This window comes from Anabrus simplex, chromosome 2 (genome assembly GCF_040414725.1).
Source record: "Anabrus simplex isolate iqAnaSimp1 chromosome 2, ASM4041472v1, whole genome shotgun sequence".
In the NCBI taxonomy this organism is placed as follows: Eukaryota; Metazoa; Arthropoda; class Insecta; order Orthoptera; family Tettigoniidae; genus Anabrus; species Anabrus simplex.
The window spans coordinates 772549179-772572554 of NC_090266.1; positions in this window are offsets into that span (position 1 = coordinate 772549179).

The window sequence follows — 23376 nt, forward strand, 5'->3', positions numbered from 1 at the left end:
CCCGGAAGGGTTACTTTTTCTAATGTCAGCGACGTACCACCATGCAATAAGGCTTTGAGTTCGTCATCGTCCGCTTGGGATCGAGCCAGCGCAGCGTAGCCATCTTCTAGTGAGATGGCTTCAACACGAGACATTGTATCGGCGACAACGTTATCTGCTCCCTTTATATGCTGAATATCAGTTGTGAATTGGGATATGAAGGACAGCTGATTTAGTTGGGCTGGGGGTAGTTTTTCTCTGCGTTGAGAAAATGCATAAAGCAGAGGCTTGTGGTCCGTATATATGGTGCAGTGTTGTGCTTCCAGTATATAGCGGAAATGCTGGACAGCCTCGTACACAGCTAACAGTTCCCTGTAATAGGCCGGCCACGTTGTTTGACGCGCTGAAAGCTTCTTACTGAAAAATGCTAGGGGCTGCCAATGGTGTCCAACTTTCTGTTGCAAACACGCTCCAACTTGAGTATTTGATGCATCGGTAAAGAGACCTAGAGGCGCATCTGGCAATGGATGAGCGAGTTGAGTGGTTTGCGCTAGGCTTTCTTTGCATTCGTGGAAATCACGTTGCAATTCTGGAGTCCAGGGGACAGGTTTAGAACCCTTAAGCTTAGAATTGGCTAGGACGTTCACCAACGGCGCCTGCAATTCAGCCGCATGTGGTAGGAAACGTCTGTAGAAGTTGACTATGCCCAGGAACCGGCGGAGGCCCTGGACAGTCTTCGGTAGAGGGTATTCCAAGAGAGACTGGATTCTCTCTGGTGGAGGTTTTGTACCGTCCTTTGAGAGCCGATAGCCCAAGAAGGTCACCTCACTTGCACCTAATACGCACTTGGATGGATTTATGACTACACCGTAATCAGCTAATCTCTGGAAAAGTATGCGGAGATGGTGCATATGCTCTTCAGCATCCCGTGAGAACACCAGGATATCGTCGATATACGGGAAACAGAAGTTTAAATCTCTAGTGACCTCATCCATAAAACGCTGGAAAGTTTGTCCAGCATTTCGTAACCCAAACGACATATAGGGAAATTCAAACAGGCCAAAAGGGGTTGTTATGGCTGTTTTGCAAATGTCACTGGGGTGAATTGGAATCTGTTGGTAGGCCTTGATAAGGTCAAATGTACTGAAAATGGTTGACCCAGCAATGTTATGGCAAAAATCTCCTATGTGTCGTACCGGGTAGCGGTCGGGTATTGTTCTTGCATTCAATGCCCGGTAATCGCCACATGGACGCCATGAGTTGTCCCGCTTAGGTGCAAGGTGCAAGGGTGAGGACCAGGGACTATTAGAAGGTCTCGCTGTACCACACCTTACCATGTCCTCGAATTCTTTCTTCGCTATCTGCAATTTTTGGGGTCCTAGACGACGAGGTCGACAAGAGACTGGTGGGCCTTCGGTTGTCCTAATGTGATGTACAGTATTGTGTTTAATATCACGTTGGATCCCAGGTGGGCGAGTAATGGACTGAAACTCAGCGAGCAACATGCTGAAAGGTGAGTCGGTGGATACTGCAGCAGTCTTTACGCTGGCCTGTTCGATAGAAGCTACAGATGCCTTAACGTGTAGGCCGGTGGTGCCGTCGAGGAGGCATCTGTTACGGCAGTCAGGGAGTAAGTTATAGTAAGCCAGAAAATCAGAACCAATGATGGCTGTGCTAACATCAGCAATGACAAATTGCCAACGAAAGTCACGACGTAAACCAAGGTTGAGGTTCATGGAAAGGCTACCGTATGTCCTGATTGTACTACCGTTTGCAGCGCTCAGCTCATACCCAGAAGCTTTGCAAGTGCTTCCCAGAAGCTTACGCGGGAAACAGCAAAGGTCAGATCCGGTGTCAATCAGAAATTTTGCTTTGGTATTCTGATCAAAAATAAATAGACGGCGGCCCGATGTAGAACAGACAGTTGACGTCTTCACTGGCTGTTCGTTCCGTTTTCCGCCTGCCAGGAACAGGGACTAGTACATTTTACAGCTTTATCTTGGAACTTTTTGTGGTACCAACAAAGCCGGCTCTGTGGAGTAAGGGAACGGTCACGGCTTTTAGATCTCCTTTTACTGTGACTCCTGCCTCGGGGCTGGTTACGGGCCAGGGCATCGACTTTACGTGTCAATTCCTCCATCTGGGCAGCTAAAGTATTCGGCGCAGCTGTAGCATGTACGGCCAAGTGGCTATATGGTGGTGTGACAGTAGGTTAAAGTTCCAAGATCTTGTCTGCAAGCTTTGCTATATCAGCTAGAGGCATTAACTGGGCCGCTAATATAGCCTGCAAGTGCTGGGGTAGTCGACGCATGAAAAGTTGTTTTAATATACTTTCGTCATGAAGTGAGCTACCGGCTAATGACTTTAAGTGACGTAAAAATTGTGATGGTTTCCTATCACCGAGTTCTTCGTCACCAAGAAGTTGGCGAACTCGTTGCTCTTCGGATACGGAAAGACTACGGACTAGTTCAGATTTTAGTTTTTCGTAACGTCCTGTGGTAGGAGGGTTAATGACAATGTCTTCTACCTCGGCTATGACCTTGGTGTCAAGCTGTGAAATTACATTATCAAATTTAGTCTGGTCGGCCGTGATGCCTGCGAGCCTGAATTGAGTCTCAACCTGGGCGAACCAAACAGTTGGTCTGTCATACCAAAACGGTGGTAGCTTTGCAGAGATTTTGGCAACTTGGCCAACATTGCTAGATGTAGCATCTGTACCAGTAGACTCATGCTCCTAGAGCCGGGCTAGTAATGCTTCGTTCTGCTCTTGCAAAGGCTTCGTCAAAGCAATAAGTTGTTGGAGTTGGTTCTGCAAGTTGTTATTTTGTTCCTCCAAAGCTTTTAATCGATCCTCCGCCATAATCAAGATGGGTACACAACACAAGGGCAAGGAGAAAAAGAATTCTGAAAATACCGGACAAGGTGACAAAGAAGTAGTCAGAGGTACGATGTGTAGTTGTGTGTGTAAGTGAATGAAGATGTGAGGATGAGCAACACAAGCACAAATTTACAAATGGTTTGAAACAATCTTATAGGTTAGCTGGAAAAGAAACATTATGCAGGTAGGCCTAGAATATGATAAGAGATTCACAAACATATAAACTATAAGTTAACAAAATAATCTTGCAGATGTTACACACTGATTTTGGTTATAAATGAAAATATTAAGCATAAACCGTGGGTTCCAATGTCCATTTTAAGTCTTGAGGAATGTCCATATAATGCAACTGTATGTTATACCTGTAATGTAACAACTTAGAAACCACTGAAAGGCACGATTACGATGTATATATACACTGACTGACAGTGACAATGCAACACCAAGGAGGAGTGGTTCGAAAGGGATGAAAGTTGGGGAAAAAACAGAGACGGCACGGACGAATAATTGATGTTTATTTCAAACCGATATGCAGGTTACACAATGCGCACGGCATCGACTCAGTAGGATGTAGGACCACCGCGAGCGGCGATGCACGCAGAAACACGTCGAGGTAGAGAGTCAATAAGAGTGCGGATGGTGTCCTGAGGGATGGTTCTCCATTCTCTTTCAACCATTTGCCACAGTTGGTCGTCCGTACGAGGCTGGGGCAGAGTTTGCAAACGGCGTTCAATGAGATCCCACACGTGTTCGATTGGTGAGAGATCCGGAGAGTACGCTGGCCACGGAAGCATCTGTACACCTCGTAGAGCCTGTTGGGAGATGCGAGCAGTGTGTGGGCGGGCATTATCCTGCTGAAACAGAGCATTGGGCAGCCCCTGAAGGTACGGCAGTGCCACCGGCCGCAGCACATGCTGCACGTAGCGGTGGGCATTTAACGTGCCTTGAATACGCACTAGAGGTGACGTGGAATCACACGCAATAGCGCCCCAAACCATGATGCCGCGTTGTCTAGCGGTAGGGCGCTCCACAGTTACTGCCGGATTTGACCTTTCTCCACGCCGACGCCACACTCGTCTGCGGTGACTATCACTGACAGAACAGAAGCGTGACTCATCGGAGAACACGACGTTCCGCCATTCCCTCATCCAAGTCGCTCTAGCCCGGCACCATGCCAGGCGTGCACGTCTATGCTGTGGAGTCAATGGTAGTCTTCTGAGCGGACGCCGGGAGTGCAGGCCTCCTTCAACCAATCGACGGGAAATTGTTCTGGTCGATATTGGAACAGCACATGCTGAAGAATGGCGGTTGACGTGGCGTGCGGGGCTGCCACCGCTTGGCGGCGGATGCGCCGATCCTCGCGTGCTGACGTCACTCGGGCTGCGCCTGGACCCCTCGCACGTGCCACATGTCCCTGCGCCAACCATCTTCGCCACAGGCGCTGCACCGTGGACACATCCCTATGGATATCGGCTGCGATTTGACGAAGCGACCAACCTGCCCTTCTCAGCCCGATCACCATACCCCTCGTAAAGTCGTCTGTCTGCTGGAAATGCCTCCGTTGACGGCGGCCTGGCATTCTTAGCTATACACGTGTCCTGTGGCACACGACAACACGTTCTACAATGACTGTCGGCTGAGAAATCACGGTACGAAGTGGGCCATTCGCCAACGCCGTGTCCCATTTATCGTTCGCTACGTGCGCAGCACAGCGGCGCATTTCACATCATGAGCATACCTCAGTGACGTCAGTCTACCCTGCAATTGGCATAAAGTTCTGACCACTCCTTCTTGGTGTTGCATTTGCTCTGTCATTCAGTGTATATATATATATATATATAGTACAACAATTCAAGCAGTAGTAATGCATGAGAAGTAGGTTATTTTAAAGTAATTTTACTTGTTTGAACAGCAAATAGGGTAGGCCTATGTTGTGGAGTAGTCTGTATCTTAGGCCTTAATTAGCAAAAAGAGAAAGAAAATTGCACAGAAGATTGCTGGATTACGTACATCAATTTAACACCAAGATTGTAACTATGGTTAGAAAACTAGGTACTGTCCATTGTAGGCCTATACATTTCTTTGTGATGTTCGTACAACTTCACAACGAATTTATGTTGTGAATAATTTGCAATATTCCGTAACAAGTAAAACGTAGGTTATATACATACAAGTTTTTAGATGATGTGTTGCGTTCTTGAAGATTAGCAGATGCGGCGTAACAGAGAGAAGTGGCGTAAAGTTGCCGCGTGCAGACTGAAGCGATGCGTATCACCGACGGCCGTTAGGATTCTGGCGACTGTTTTTGTCGTTTGTCGAATTGGTTTCATACTCGGAAGAGGTGGTAGTTCCAATGAAGTAAACAGTCTAATGCCTCTTTGAAATAAAGTGTGGTAACATACCGTGATCTGTGGTGAAGCACGTGGTCCAAGATAGGTTATGGTATGAGCGTGTTCTCCATACTCGGGGTCACCATTTATGGAGTCTTGGTTGTAGGCGGCTCCACATCGTTCATAAATAAACCAGCCCTCATGGATAATAAGATTTATTTACACCACACACAGTTTTAGTACACCTTTGCATGCGAGATAGGTTACACTGATTACACCGACAAGACACAAAAAGGCGTGATGCTCATGCTCACTCCACGCAGCCGAATGACGCTAGTTTTGCAAGCTATACCCTGATGCAATGTTGCATCGTGCACAAGGGTGCGTTCTGTATGTGGGGCGACTTCATTCTTCCTGATGCCGCCACAGAGCTATCCTATTGAATTGAAAGGGGTAACTTAATTTTCAAGGCAAATGACTTTTCATTGAGAGTTAAATTTGGAATATTAAATCGAAGCGATAGTTAATTAAGAACTAGAATAGTTACAAATGAGTTTTAGATATGGATTTCAGAAGGTTATATGTTGATATTCAAATGATTAAACATAGTGCAGTTAGGATAGTAGGTGCCAGAATTTTGTATGGCAGTAGGTGATGGTAAGATTAGCAAGTCATTCGATGGTAATTAGGAGAAACTGCAATGACAAAGAAACAATTTAGTTGATCTGATTCAAAGTTTAAAACTCAAAGACGGAAAATATATGTTATTTTCAGCAATGATGTTATTGATTTTTAACTTAATTTTATTTTTGAAAATGTAATGATCTAAAGGATGATTTCAGACATCAAGTAATGATCGAGAATATAATGTTAGCTCATATCAGGACTGAAAATGAACGTTGTTAATGAGTGCAGTTGTGCATAAAATCAATGGATGATTTTTATTTTATTACAATGATAAGGAACAAAGAATTAATTATATTGTTATCTTTCCTATGCGTAATATCATGATAAGTAACTAGTTCGTTAAGACTGAACATGTGTGACGTATTAATTTATAGGTTGATATAGTAGAATAGTGTAACGTTAAGTAGAGATAATGCGATTTATGTTATTTTAAGCGTTGAGTTAGGTGCTAGGGAATGGAGACGTTCATCCTATACATTGAGTACCGGTAGCGAATTATATACAATCGCACGTCCCTTCGGAACTCACATTTAATCGAAGCTTCACAAGAAAATTTACCCTGAGATAAAGTGAGCGGTCGGAGAATTTTGTTACGCCGTTGCTGAACGCAGTATGGGCGCAGATGATGTAGTGGATATACCAACACGCAGCTTCATATTCACATTCTGTGAGAGAAGAGAAAATGATCTTCTTATTCTTCTTCTACCACTTTTTCCAACACATTTGGGGGCTCGGGTGCGAACCACAGTTATATAGATTTCGACTGGCAATGAGCAGCAGAATTCTGAAGCCGGAATCGTGCGGCCGCCGCCATCTTACGTCACTACAATACCCCGATCATTAATGTAAAATAGTAGCCGAAACGGGAATATTGCATATGAGATAATACAAATAATTAAAATCACTTAGAAATAATAGGAATAATTCTGATTACTTAGACATATTAGGTCCTTTATTTTACTGTTTAAAAAAACATTGGTATATCAATTTACAAATGCTTAAAAATAGCCAACTATTTTAGACCGATCTATGGTCAAATCTGTCTCTTACAGCATGATTTATGCTTATTTTCAAGTACAGTGATTAAATTACACTAATAAGGCCATAAACGTGCGTTTAGATCTAAAGCATGTGAGCTTAAACTTTTAAAAAATGTTTCGTATAACTGAGCTGTGACTTCATTAGGCATGTTCCATTTCACGCCTCACCTTAAATCATTACATATATTCTCTCGGAAATACATCTCAGTAAGTTTGCACACATGAACAACATCTTTCATAGGAACATACAGATTACCTCTATTCTTGAAGGAAATGAATGGATAAGGATTTTCTTTTATGTACAACTGCTTCGTTGCAAGGATCACATTGTAGAGAATTGAGAACCTTTACCACAAATACTAAGATATATTTAATAATATCCTGTCATGATAAACCTACAAACGCCTATTTCAATTGATGCAAACTTACCGATCCTTCCACCCTAATTTTAACAGTAATATTGACGCATTTACAATATATCTTTACAAGTGAGAAGAGACTGAGACTTTCAAAAACAAAACATAACCTATAATCAAATATTGTAGTAACATTCTTCTTCTTATTATTATTATCTTTCTTTCTTAATCCGTTTACCCTCCAGGGTTGGTTTTTCCCACGGACTCAACGATTGATCCCACTTCTACCGTCTCAAGGGCAGTGTCCTGTAGTTGAGATTTTGGGTCGGAGGATACAACTGGAAAGGACAGTAGTATAATTGGAGAGTTCTGCGGCCTCCTCCCGCTGGAAATTTGAATTTTGGCAGGAAATTTGAATTATGGCGGGCAATTTGAATTTTGGCGGGACATTTGAATTTTGATGCGAGATTTGAATTTGTAAACAAAGCCACGTGCTTTTTGACAGCTGTCATCAATACAACGCATCGCTAACCTCACTGCTGCCATCTTGACGGGCCTAAACCTCAGTAGTGCCAACTTAACCTAACTAGCGCGAGGTGAACAAAGCCACGTGTATTTTGACAGCCACGTGCTTTTTGACAGACAACAACGCATCGCTAACCTCACTGCTGCCATCCTAACGGGCCTAAACCTCAGTAGTGCCAACTTAACCTAACTAGCGCGAGGTAAACAAAGCCACGTGTTTTTAGACAGCCACGTGCTTTTTGACAGACAACAACGCATCGCTAACCTCAGTACTGCCATCTTGACGGGCCTAAACCTCAGTAGTGCCAACTTAACCTCACTAGCGCGAGATAAACAAAGCCACGTGCTTTTTGACAGCTGTCATCCGCCATCTTTAATCCAGAGAGCACCGTGCTGCCCTCTTTAGCTACTTACCTTTGAAATGTGGTACGTCACAGCTGTCATCCGCCATCTTGCATCGCAAACCTCAGTGCTGCACTCTTTAGCTAGATACCTTTGAAATGTAGTGGCGGCAATTTGAAAAATTATTTATGCTCCTGTTTGGAAACAAACCTATGCGCTTTTTTGTCAGCTATCATCCGCCATCTTTAATCTAGAGAGCACCGTACTGCCCTCTACGTGGTGGTGGTAAATTCTACACGCTCTTGTTTGGAAACAAACCCATGTGCTTTTCTGACAGCTGTCAACCGCCAGAGAGCACCGTGCTGCCCTCTTTATGCCGGTGGCAAATTCTACGTGCTTTTTGACGGCTGTCATCCGCCATCTTTAATCAAGAGAGCACCGTGCTGCCATCTTTAGCTAGATACCTTTGAAATGTGGTGGCGGCAAGTTCCACGTGCTCTTGTTTAGTAAACAAAGCCACGTGCTTTTTTGACAGCTATCATCCGCCATCTTTAATCAGTAGAGCACTGTGCTGCTATCATGCGGGTAATTTCGTCAGCTGTCATCCACCATCTTTAATCTACAGAGCGCCGTGCTGCTCTCTGTAGTAGCGGGCAATTTGAAAAGTTCTGTTACTTGTCATCCGTCATCTTTAATCAACAAAGCTTCGTACTGCTATCTTTAGCTACATACATTAACATGTGGTGACGGATAATTTGAAAATAAAAAACCTTCCGTTAGCTATCATCCGCCATCTTTATTCAACAGAGCATCGTGCTGCTATCTCTAGCTACATACATTTAACATGTGGTGACGGCAATTTGAAATTCTATCTAGATGCCATCTTTAATCAACAGAGCACCGTGCTGCTATCCCTTTGAATTGTGGTGACGGATAATTTGAAATTCCGTTAGCTATCATCATTAAACATTAGTGCATTCGCTAACCTAACCTCTCATCTACTATCTTGAAGGAGATTATACGACACCTCCTCTACCTCCTGCTCTTCCTCCTCCTCCTCCTCCTCCCCTACCACCTCCGCCTCCTCCTCCTCCTCTGTCAAGGCATAACTTTATCGAACACGCATCGCGAAGGCAAGAGTGTGCAGCGATATGCATGTTTAGACTTGCGGATTACGAAAGAAACATAACAAGACTTGAATCGAACACTGCACTCGATGTCGTTAACTTCAACATGTGATTAAAACATTGTCTGGTGTGTTCAGAACACTACATAAGTAGAATCGAACGCTGTACAACATGTTAGGGGATACCTTTGATCTAAGAAGATCAGATTGAAACATAACAAGACTAGAATTGAACACTGCACTCGATGTCGTTAACCTTAACATGTGATCAGAACACTGATTGATGTGTTCAGATCACTAAACAAGTAGAACCGAACACTGTACAACATGTCAGGGGATACATTTGTTCTAAGAAAATTAGATTGAAACATAACAAGACTAGAACCGAACACTGTACAACATGTTAGGGGATACCTTTGTTCTAAGAAGATCAGATTGAAACATAACAAGACTAGAATTGAACACTGCACTCGATACAACATGTGATCGGAACATTGATTGATGTGTTCAGATCACTAAACAAGTAGAACCGAACACTGTACAACATGTTAGGGGATACCTTTGTTCTAAGAAAATTAGATTGAAACATAACAAGACTAGAATCGAACACTGCACTCGATGTCGTTAACCTTAACATGTGATCCGATACAACATGTTAGGGGATAGCTTTGTTCTAAGAAAATTAGATTGAAACATAGCAAGACTAGAATCGAACACTGTAAGAACATTGTTTGATGTGTTCAGAGCAAAAGTACAACTTCAATGATTTACCTAGTGTAAAAATCAAAAACACACACTGTGCACATATCGCATAGCTATCTCGCCTATCACTTGCCTAGTATGAAAATCAAAAACACACTGTGCACATATCGCATAGCTAACTCGGCAGCACTTCAAATGATTTGCTTAGTACGAAAATAAAAAATCTATACCGCGTAGCTAACTCGTTCATCGCACTGCTAAGACGCTTAGTAATTGCAAATACACTGATATATGTCATACGAAAATCAACAAAGCACACTGCGTAGCCAACTCGCTCGGGTCACTCGCTTAATAATTGCAACACGACTAGAACACTGATACACGTTACTCTTTTTTTCTCGAAACACACACACACACACACACACACACACACACGCGGATAAGAATGTTCCGAGATACTACATACTTACATGTTTTTTTAAAAAAATAGGGGGATGAAAGATCATAAATTATATGTACACATGTTGTCTCCTCCAAGTTGTAAGACGAAATGGACGCGGTACTGCGAGTTTCCGCTCTAGCTGGCGAACGGAAGTAGCATGATATCTCAGCAAAAAAAAAAAATACGCGTCAGCTTGCATACAGGCAAGTCAGACACAATGATGGATACCGTGATTCAAATCCTGGCAACTTATGCCGTCAGGAAGGGCGTCCGGCGAGCATCTAGCTGTAGATCCCCGATTCTCGTGTTAAAAAGAGCATCTAGTTGTAAAACAGATTCTTAATCCGAGTTCTTTGACGTCAGGAAGGGCAACCGGCCGAAAACAATAGTGTATGATGTAAGAGGCTAGATACTGCTAGTTTTGCGTCAGGAAGGGCAACTAGTCTTATACAAATTCTTGCGATTTAAAATCTTAATTTTGCGCCAGGAAGGGCATCCGGCTGTAAAACAATAGTTCGTGATACAGCGATTTAAAATCTAAGAAGAGCATCTAGCTGTAAATCCCCGATTCTCGTGTTAGAAAGTGCAAGTAGTTGTAAAACAGATTCTTAATCCGAGTTCTTTGACGTCAGGAAGGGCAACCGGTCGAAAACAATAGTGTATGATGTAAGAGGCTAGATACTGCCAGTTTTGTGTCAGGAAGGGCAACTAGTCTTAAAACAAATTCTTGCGATTTAAAATCTGAGTTTTGCGTCAGGAAGGGCATCCGGCTGTAAAACAATAGTTCGTGATACAGCGATTTAAAATCTAAGAAGTGCATCTAGCTGTAAAACCCCGATTCTCGTGTTAAAAAGAGCATCTAGTTGTAAAACAGATTCTTAATCCGAGTTCTTTGACGTCAGGCAGGGCAACCGGTCGAAAACAATAGTGTATGATGTAAGAGGCTAGATACTGCCAGTTTTGCGTCAGGAAGGGCAACTAGTCTTAAAACAAATTCTTGCGATTTAAAATCTTAGTTTTGCGTCAGGAAGGGCATCCGGCTGTAAAACAATAGTTCGTGATACAGCGATTTAAAAACTAAGAAGTGCATCTAGCTGTAAAACCCCGATTCTCGTGTTAAAAAGAGCATCTAGTTGTAAAACAGATTCTTAATCCGAGTTCTTTGACGTCAGGAAGGGCAACCGGTCGAAAACAATAGTGTATGATGTAAGAGGCTAGATACTGCTAGTTTTGTGTCAGGAAGGGTAACTAGTCTTAAAACAAATTCTTGCGATTTAAAATCTGAGTTTTGCGTCAGGAAGGGCATCCGGCTGTAAAACAATAGTTCGTGATATAGCGATTTAAAATCTAAGAAGAGCATCTAGCTGTAAAACCCCGAATCTCGTGTTAAAAAGAGCATCTAGTTTTAAAACAGATTCTTAATCCGAGTTATTTGACGTCAGGAAGGGCAACCGGTCGAAAACAATAGTATATGATGTAAGAGGCTAGATACTGTCAGTTTTGCGTCAGGAAGGGCAACTAGTCTTAAAACAAATTCTTGCGATTTAAAATCTTAGTTTTGCGTCAGGAAGGGCATCCGGCTGTAAAACAATAGTTCGTGATACAGCGATTTTAAATCTAAGAAGTGCATCTAGCTGTAAAACCCTGATTCTCGTGTTAAAATGAGCATCTAGTTGTAAAACAGATTCTTAATCCTAGTTCTTTGACGTCAGGAAGGGCAACCGGTCGAAAACAACAGTATATGATGTAAGAGGCTAGATACTGCTAGTTTTGCGTCAGGAAGGGTAACTATTCTTAAAACAAATTCTTGCGATTTAAAATAGTTTTGCGTCAGGAAGGGCATCCGGCTGTAAAACAATAGTTCGTGATACAGCGATTTAAAATCTAAGAGGATCATCTAGCTGTAAAACCCCGCTTCTCGTGTTAAAAAGAGCATCTAGTTGTAAAACAGATTCTTAATCCGAGTTCTTTGACGTCAGGAAGGGCAACCGGTCGAAAACAATAGTGTATGATGTAAGAGGCTAGATACTGCCAGTTTTGCGTCAGGAAGGGTAACTAGTCTTAAAACAAATTCTTGCGATTTAAAATCTTAGTTTTGCGTCAGGAGGGGCATCCGGCTGTAAAACAATAGTTCGTGATACAGCGATTTAAAATCTACGAAGTGCATCTAGCTGTAAATCCCCGATTCTCGTGTTAGAAAGTGCAAGTAGTTGTAAAACAGATTCTTAATCCGAGTTCTTTGACGTCAGGAAGGGCAACCGGTCGAAAACAATAGTGTATGATGTAAGAGGCTAGATACCGCCAGTTTTGCGTCAGGAAGGGCAACTAGTCTTAAAACAAAACAGATTCTTAATCCTAGTTCTTTGACGCCAGGAAGGGCAACCGGTCGAAAACAATAGTGTATGATGTAAGAGGCTAGATACTGCTAGTTTTGTGTCAGGAAGGGTAACTAGTCTTGAAACAAATTCTTGCGATTTAAAATCTTAGTTTTGCGTCAGGAAGGGCCCGGCTGTAAAACAATAGGTCGTGATACAGCGATTTAAAATCTAAGAAGAGCATCTAGCTGTAAAACCCCGATTCTCGTGTTAAAAAGAGCATCTAGTTGTAAAACAGATTCTTAATCCGAGTTCTTTGACGTCAGGAAGGGCAACCGGTCGAAAACAATAGTGTATGATGTAAGAGGCTAGATACTGCCAGTTTTGCGTCAGGAAGGGCAACTAGTCTTAAAACAAATTCTTGTGATTTAAAATCTGTAAACCATATTTTTATTCCCAAGAGAATCGAACCCGAGACTGCCGGGTGAGAGGCATGCACACTAAACCAAACTGTAGGATATAGGTTACATTTTTTTTGTTCCACAGTCGTTGAAGTTGTATCGGCGCAGTCATTCAGAGCGGAATGCATGTGTTGGCTGAAATTGTACACGCATCTTCCGGCTGTAGTAACCTTGAACGAAGACACTGCGTGGTGATAAGCTACTTGTAACTCTTGGAACGTCTTCTTAGCTGAGTAGCATTCAGCCCGTGTAAGCTCCTAACATAAAATATCATGATTGTACGGAGAGGTTAAAACACAGTGCCAGCATATAGCCCACTCCTATCGAAAGAGCCTGCAACTCGCCGGCATGTAGGCTACACCTGTTGAAGGAGCCTGTACAAGGTTTAACACCCCTCTATCCACAGCCCTTACTTAATGCTGGCTTTTTGCACGCCCTCGAAATTACCTAAGAATGTAATATACAATAGTAGGGAGAGGGTAAAACCCGGTGCCGGCACATAGCCTACTCCTACCGAAGAAGCCTGCACACAGCTTAACGCCTCCATCCGACAAATGAATCACCCTCAACACTCTTGTACTCACAATCATTTTCGAAGGAGTCTGCATAAGGTTTAACGTCCCCATCAACAGCCCTTACTTAATGCTAGCTTTTTTGCACACCCCGCCTCTTAGATCACACACCATAGTTTTACGACCGGTTACCCTTCCTGACTAGGATTTTAAATCGCAGTATGCGCGATAAATTTGTTATAGCGGGTTTTATAACTAGATATCCCGGTACCGGCACATAGCCTACTCCTACCGAAGAAGCCTGCACAAGTCTTATTGCCTCCATCCGACAGATGAATCACCATCAACGTCTTGTACTCAAAATCATTTTCGAAGGAGTCTGCACAAGGTTTAACGCCCCCTATCAACAGTCCTTACATAATGCTGGCTCTTTTGCACACCCCGCCTCTTAGATCATACACCATAGTTTTACGACCGGTTACCCTTCCTGACTAGGATTTTAAATCGCAGTATACGCGATAAATTTGTTGTAGCGGGTTTTATAACTAGATATCCCAGTGCCGGCACATAGCCTACTCCTACCGAAGAAGCCTGCACACAGCTTAACGCCTCCATCCGACAAATGAATCACCCTCAACACTCTTGTACCCGCAATCATTCCCGCTACTTCGGGAGATAGCAGGTTCGAACTCCTACTGTCAGAAGCCGTAAAAAAATAGCAAATGCTAGGCGAGGGACTTGCACGATCGTCATAACATGATCTAGCCGGATGCCCTTCCTGACGGCATAAGTTGCCAGGATTTGAATCGCGGTATCCATCATTGTGTCTGACTTGCCTGTATGCAAGCTGACGCGTATTTTTTTTTTGCTGAGATATCATGCTACTTCCGTTCGCCAGCTAGAGCGGAAACTCGCAGTACTGCGTCTATTTCGTCTTACAACTTGGAGGAGACAACATGTGTACATATAATTTATGATCTTTCATCCCCCTATTTTTTTAAAAAACATGTAAGTATGTAGTATCTCGGAACATTCTTATCCGCGCGCGCGTGTGTGTGTGTGTGTGTGTGTGTGTGTGTTTCGAGAAAAAAAGAGTAACGTGTATCAGTGTTCTAGTCGTGTTGCAATTATTAAGCGAGTGACCCGAGCGAGTTGGCTACGCAGTGTGCTTTGTTGATTTTCGTATGACATATATCAGTGTATTTGCAATTACTAAGCGTCTTAGCAGTGCGATGAACGAGTTAGCTACGCGGTATAGATTTTTTATTTTCGTACTAAGCAAATCATTTGAAGTGCTGCCGAGTTAGCTATGCGATATGTGCACAGTGTGTTTTTGATTTTCATACTAGGCAAGTGATAGGCGAGATAGCTATGCGATATGTGCACAGTGTGTGTTTTTGATTTTTACACTAGGTAAATCATTGAAGTTGTACTTTTGCTCTGAACACATCAAACAATGTTCTTACAGTGTTCGATTCTAGTCTTGCTATGTTTCAATCTAATTTTCTTAGAACAAAGCTATCCCCTAACATGTTGTATCGGATCACATGTTAAGGTTAACGACATCGAGTGCAGTGTTCGATTCTAGTCTTGTTATGTTTCAATCTAATTTTCTTAGAACAAAGGTATCCCCTAACATGTTGTACAGTGTTCGGTTCTACTTGTTTAGTGATCTGAACACATCAATCAATGTTCCGATCACATGTTGTATCGAGTGCAGTGTTCAATTCTAGTCTTGTTATGTTTCAATCTGATCTTCTTAGAACAAAGGTATCCCCTAACATGTTGTACAGTGTTCGGTTCTAGTCTTGTTATGTTTCAATCTAATTTTCTTAGAACAAATGTATCCCCTGACATGTTGTACAGTGTTCGGTTCTACTTGTTTAGTGATCTGAACACATCAATCAGTGTTCTGATCACATGTTAAGGTTAACGACATCGAGTGCAGTGTTCAATTCTAGTCTTGTTATGTTTCAATCTGATCTTCTTAGATCAAAGGTATCCCCTAACATGTTGTACAGCGTTCGATTCTACTTATGTAGTGTTCTGAACACACCAGACAATGTTTTAATCACATGTTGAAGTTAACGACATCGAGTGCAGTGTTCGATTCAAGTCTTGTTATGTTTCTTTCGTAATCCGCAAGTCTAAACATGCATATCGCTGCACACTCTTGCCTTCGCGATGCGTGTTCGATAAAGTTATGCCTTGACAGAGGAGGAGGAGGAGGCGGAGGTGGTAGGGGAGGAGGAGGAGGAGGAGGAAGAGCAGGAGGTAGAGAAGGTGTCGTATAATCTCCTTCAAGATAGTAGATGAGAGGTTAGGTTAGCGAATGCACTAATGTTTAATGATGATAGCTAACGGAATTTCAAATTATCCGTCACCACAATTCAAAGGGATAGCAGCACGGTGCTCTGTTGATTAAAGATGGCATCTAGATAGAATTTCAAATTGCCGTCACCACATGTTAAATGTATGTAGCTAGAGATAGCAGCACGATGCTCTGTTGAATAAAGATGGCGGATGATAGCTAACGGAAGGTTTTTTATTTTCAAATTATCCGTCACCACATGTTAATGTATGTAGCTAAAGATAGCAGTACGAAGCTTTGTTGATTAAAGATGACGGATGACAAGTAACAGAACTTTTCAAATTGCCCGCTACTACAGAGAGCAGCACGGCGCTCTGTAGATTAAAGATGGTGGATGACAGCTGACGAAATTACCCGCATGATAGCAGCACAGTGCTCTACTGATTAAAGATGGCGGATGATAGCTGTCAAAAAAGCACGTGGCTTTGTTTACTAAACAAGAGCACGTGGAATTTGCCGCCACCACATTTCAAAGGTATCTAGCTAAAGATGGCAGCACGGTGCTCTCTTGATTAAAGATGGCGGATGACAGCCGTCAAAAAGCACGTAGAATTTGCCACCGGCATAAAGAGGGCAGCACGGTGCTCTCTGGCGGTTGACAGCTGTCAAAAAAGTACATGGGTTTGTTTCCAAACAAGAGCGTGTAGAATTTACCACCACCACATAGAGGGCAGCACGGTGCTCTCTAGATTAAAGATAGCGGATGATAGCTGACAAAAAAGCGCATAGGTTTGTTTCCAAACAGGAGCATAAATAATTTTTCAAATTGCCGCCACTACATTTCAAAGGTATCTAGCTAACGAGTGCAGCACTGAGGCTTGCGATGCAAGATGGCGGATGACAGCTGTGACGTACCACATTTCAAAGGTAAGTAGCTAAAGAGGGCAGCACGGTGCTCTCTGGATTAAAGGTGGTGGTTGACAGCTGCACGTGGCTTTGTTTCCAAACAAGAGCACGTGGAATTTTCCGCCACTACATTTCAAAGGTATCTAGCTAAAGAGTGCAGCACTGAGGTTTGCGATGCAAGATGGCGGATGACAGCTGTGACGTACCACATTTCAAAGGTAAGTACCTAAAGAGGGCAGCACGGTGCTCTATGGATTAAAGATGGCGGATGACAGCTGCACGTGGCTTTGTTTCCAAACAAGAGCATAAAGAATTTGCCGCCACTACATTTCAAAGGTATCTAGCTAAAGAGTGCAGCACTGAGGTTTGCGATGCAAGATGGCGGATGACAGCTGTGACGTACCACATTTCAAAGGTAAGTAGCTAAAGAGGGCAGCACGGTGCTCTCTGGATTAAATATGGCGGATGACAGCTGTCGAAAAGCACGTGGCTTTGTTTATCTCGCGCTAGTGAGGTTAAGTTGGCACTACTGAGGTTTAGGCCCGTCAAGATGGCAGTACTGAGGTTATCGATGCGTTGTTGTCTGTCAAAAAGCACGTGGCTGTCAAAAAACACGTGGCTTTGTTTACCTCGCGCTAGTTAGGTTAAGTTGGCACTACTGAGGTTTAGGCCCGTCAAGATGGCAGCAGTGAGGTTAGCGATGCGTTGTTGTCTGTCAAAAAGCACGTGGCTGTCAAAAAACACGTGGCTTTGTTTACCTCGCGCTAGTTAGGTTAAGTTGGCACTACTGAGGTTTAGGCCCGTCAAGATGGCAGCAGTGAGGTTAGCGATGCGTTGTTGTCGATGACAGCTGTCAAAAAGCACGTGGCTTTGTTTACAAATTCAAATCTCGCGCCAAAATTCAAATTTCCCGCCAAAATTCAAATTTCCCGCGGGAGGAGGCCGCAGAACTCTCCAATTATACTACTAAGGACGACCTGTACCTTGCCCAGGCGGCTTCACCTGCTATGCTGAACAGGGGCCTTGGTTGGGGATGGAAAGATTGGAAGGGATATACAAGGAAGTGGGAAGGAAGCGGTCGTGGCCTTAAGTTAGGTACCATACTGACATTTTCTTGGAGAAGTGGAAAATCACGGAAATCCCCTTCGAGGAATGCTGAGGTGGGAATCGAACCCAATTCTACTCATTTGATCTCCCGAGGCTGAGTGGAGCCCATTCCAACCCTCGTGCCACTTTTCAAATTTCGTGGTAAAGCCGGGAATCGAAGCGGGGCCTCCGGGGATGGCAGTTAATCACACTAAACAAACCACTATGGAGGCGGACATTATTATTATTATTATTATTATTATTATTATTATTATTATTATTATTATTATTATTATTATTATTATTCCCTATGCCACACTGCATCAAAAGGGGGCTAACGCCAACAAATATATATCGAAAGGAAGTGATCTCTGTCTCCTACATAATTAGGCATCTTTAACAGTGAACTGAATTGCATTAATAAGTAGACAACATGACAGTATACATGAGCACATGTAAGCCACTTACCAGTGTATTGAAACTCCTATTCCTTCCTTCTTCTTTAGTCGTGAATAGGAAAAACCACACCCAAACACTACGCAGGGATTCACCATTCTGCCACACAGTAGTTTGTCGAAAAATTGATGTGAAATGTGCATAAAAATATCATAAACCAAAACAGCACGTAACACAGTAACATACATGTTTACAACGGATCTGTAGTGACGTAATATGGCGGCGCCCGCATGTTTCCGGCTTCACTTGTACCAATGCTACGAGATAATGCTCTGCCTGTCTGTTTACTATTTGTCTGTCGTGCGAACTGTATCGCGTGGTTTGGCCATGTTTTACGGACGAATGCCCTTCCTGACGCAACCCTGTGTGGAGGGATGTAATCACTACAACGTGTTCCTGTGGTGCAGGGGCGTATTCTCCTTGAATGCAAGGCATTCATTGCATGCGTTATGATAACACAAAGAACTGTCTGATTTACGATTTTAGGTTGGTTCAGGTCAAATATTAACGATTTCATCTCTCAGAAGTTCAAAAGGTCCGCGCAACTGTACTAGTTCCGTTGCTTGATTACGTGTGGTGCTGGTGTAGTCTCGCCGTCTACTCCACTCTCGGAAGAAAGAGACAGCAAATGGGGGAGTTAACGACGTAAGGCATTCAATCTTAAAATTGCATTCAGTGGCAGACGTAGTTCTGAAACCCTCCGAACGATGCCGCTACAATTGAAACTTGGTCAGAATTTGTCACCCCATACCCGTGCTACCCTCTGCCATCTGTTAGCAACTTGGAGAAAGTCGACATGTTTACAGCGAACGGGACACACAGATTATCCCCTAGCGAGAACCCAACGTGACGAAACTGACCAATGCCACTGGGGTGACTTATCTCCAGTGCTTGAGTTGTGGCTAACTAGTGAGTTAATTCATTGTGTGTTTTGCTGATTAGTGAGTTCATTCTGTGTGTGCTGTTCCTGTGCTATTCGTCGTTTTCGGAGTTTTATTATATTTTGCGCAATGTGGTATTAACGATGGATGAGTCTAAAACGGATATAATTGTAAATCAGTTTGAAAAGCCATTTACTGGCCGTTCGTTTGATGAAAAGATGCAAATAGTTAAAGCCGCGAGACCTCTACCTTTTCTCGTAAATTTCTTCTTCTTCTTCTTCTTCTTCTTCTTAATCTGCTTACCCTCCAGGGTTGGCTTTTCCCTCGGACTCAGCGAGGGATCCCTCCTCTACTGCCTCAAGGGCAGTGTCCTGGAGCTTCAGGCTCTGGGTCGGGGGATACAACTGGGGAGGATGACCAGTACCTCGCCCAGGCTGCCTCACCTGCTATGCTGAACAGGGGCCTTGCGGGGATGGGAAGATTGGAAGGGATAGACAAGGAAGAGGGAAGGAAGCGGCCGTGGCCTGAAGTTAGGTACCATCCCGGCATTTGCCTGGAGGAGAAGTGGGAAACCACGGAAAACCACTTCGAGGATGGCTGAGGTGGGAATCGAACCCACCTCTACTCAGTTGACCTCCCGAGGCTGAGTGGAACCCGTTCCAGCCCTCGTACCACTTTTCAAATTTCGTGGCAGAGCCGGGAAGCGAACCCGGGCCTCCGGAGGTGGCAGCTAATTACATTAACTACTACACCACAGAGGCGGACCCTCGTAAATTTAAAAAGAGGAAACAAGAATTGTGTACGCACGTTCAATCCAGAACCTTACAGTAAAACTGTTTGGCTCGAGTTCACCGACATGTAATTAGGGTGAGTAGAATTGAAATTTACTTAATACATTGTGTTAACTGCATGGTTATTAGTTGCATGCCTCAGTGGAGATTCGAGGATACGCCACTGATGTGGTGGTTGGTAGTGTGGTGTGTTGTGTGAATAGGAAGAGGAGAGTGTTGGGACAAACACAAAAATCAGTCCCCGAGCCAGAATAATTAAACATACGCGATTAAAATACCGACCCGGCCGGGAATCGAACCCGGGATCCTCTGAACCGAAGGCCTCGACGCTGACCATTCAGCCAAGAAGTCGGACTGAGGAGAAAATGATCATGCTCTATCAAAATTCGGAGAGATCCATTTTGATGCACTTTGGTGCCCGACTGCGGACATTTCCATTCATTATTGTATTTGTTTTTAATTAGGTTACAATTGGCTTCCAAGCGTAAGGCTAATGAATGTAACAGTAGAATCCAAATACTGGAAATAACTTCCTACGTGGGACAAGTATTTCAGTAATATTTTGATGATAATGATGATGCTTGTTGTTTAAAGGGGCCTAACATCGAAGATCATCGGCCCCCAGTAATATTTTACTACGGTACTTTCAGCAACTGACCAGTATGCTGTATGTAGATCTAATGCACACTTACACATCAGCCAATATTTCATTTTCGGTAGCCGTATGCTATCGCGTATTCAGGAGCAATATAATTCCACAACCCATGACAAGAAGTTTTTGGCCATTAGACGGTGTGCGTAGCACCATCCACACTGTCATGCAGCGGCAGAGCGCGATGTTTGCAGGCTGACTATGAAAAACATGTGGCCTAAAACTGAGACATAAAGGACAGTAGACTGGCATGATATAACTACACAGATAAATAATTCGAATTCTTCTTCTTCCTCTTTCCGAAAACCGTAAAAGTAGATAGTGGGACGTATGGCAATATATCATTGATTCTTCTTCTGGGCCGATGACCTTAGATGTTAGGCCCCTTTAAATAACAAACACCATCATCATTAATTCTTCTTCTGCTTCGTCTTTGCTTTTTCCAATTTATTAGGGCCGGCAAATGAAGTGGATTTGGTGCAGTTTTACCGTTTGGAGCCCTCTCTGACACCAACTGCAAATTATTAACAACGTTATTGGCTTTACGTCCCACTAATTACTTTTTAAGATTTTCGGAGCCAGCTGCAAGAGGAGGGATGTATTCACTATTATGTGTTTCTGTGGTGGTTAGTAGTGTGGTATGTTGTATATATACGAAGAAAAGTGTATTAAGACGAACAAAAATACCCATCCCCCGAACCGAACGAATTAACCATCAAAACATCTCTAGCCTAACCGGGAATCAAACTTGGAGCCCTGTGCACCGAAGGCCACTACGCTGACAATTCAGTCTAGAATCCGGACAAATATTCAGTGTGAAGGTCAAATTGAAAACTTCAACCTGAAATTTCAGCAGTGTTATAGAAGTGGTACTATAAGTATAATAATAATAATAATAATAATAATAATAATAATAATAATAATAATAATAATCATCATAATAATAATAATAATAATAATAATAATAATTTCGTGTGGCTATTTCTAGCCGAGTGCAGCCCTTATAAGGCAGAACCTCCGATGAGGGTGGGCGGCATCTGCCATTTGTAAGTAACTGCGTGTTATTGTGCTAGAGGATAGTGTTATGTGTGGTGTGTGAGTTGCAGGGATGTTGGGGACAGCACAAACATCCAGTCCCCGAGCCGAGGGAAATAACCATTTAAGGCATAAATCTCCGACCCGGCCGGGAATCAAATCCACGACCCTCTGGACCAAAGGCCAGCATGCTAACCACTTAGCCACGTAGCCGGATGGTACTATAAGTGGTATACGGTGATAATTCATTATGTTAAGCGAACTGAACGACCACGCCTACACAATTCTTTCAAAAATGGAATCTAGTCCGCTTCTTCTTTCCGGCCTCTTTCCAACTTCCTGGGGTCGGCAGGTTCTGTGAATTTATCCCAGTTTTACGGCCGGATATTTTTCCTGGCGTCAACTCTATGTGGAAGGACGTATTCTCTACTGCGTGTTTCTATGGCAGTTTGCGGTGCGGTATGTTGTAAATGAAGATGTGTATTAAAATGAACATAAACCCTTGAACTAGAGGAATTAACCAGACAATGTTAAAATCCTCGACCGGGTCGCGAATCGAACACGTTGCCCTCTGAGCCGATGGCCAGTACGCTGGCCATTCGGCCAAGGAGCCGGACTTGTAAATTAGAATCTAGTGATTCTGGTTAGTTGTCTCGCCGTTCATTCCTGAAATAGCTGCACTCACTTTCCAATCTGCGTTGGTTAAATACTGGGATCGTAACTGTTTTGTAAATCTTGGCCATTTTCCATTACTATTCTGTTTTTGTTGTTTTAGTTGCTTACTTCAATTCTGAGATATTGCATTCAGTATCTTCGCGTATATTATTCGGGCGAAGACTGTCTGATAATCTGAGTAAATATGGTCTTTGAAAGATTGCACCTATTTCAATTAATTGGGTTTGGGATTTGAAATGAAAATAATTTGTCTATTAGGTCATCAGCCCAGAGACTGGTTGGATCTCTTTTTGTTTTTTGCTAGTGGTTTAAAGTCGCACCAACACATGGAAGGTTTTCGGCGACGTAAGGATGGGAAAGTGATAGAAATGGGATGGTAGCGGCCGTGGCCTTAATTGAGGTACAGTACCGGAATACATGGTGTGAAAATGGGAAACAACGGAAAATCATCTTCAGGGGTGCCGACAGTGAGATTTGAACCCACCATCCCCCAAATGCAATCTCATAGCTACGTGACCCAAACCGCGCTGCTAACTCGCTCGATATGGATCCTCAAAGAGCACCATCTAAGGTTATGCAGTTATAGAAAAATAAAGAAAAACCGGTGGTGGTGACAAAATAAGGCGTACTAGACAAGCTAAGGAATGAGGTAGGTTGTTTCCATTGTTTTCCTCACTGGGCGAAAAAAGTGCTATTGCAGTATGGCTGAACACATACGGAACACTTTTCATAACACTCAGATGCACCAGTCGTACTCCGCATTTCATTACTCAGCACCATCCACAGGCCTACTTTAGCAGCGGAAATATTGTCACAGTTATAAATGAGACTGAGACGTCAGTGGAAGCTACGTTTTGTTCTGGCCTGTGTCAAGATACATATGCAAAA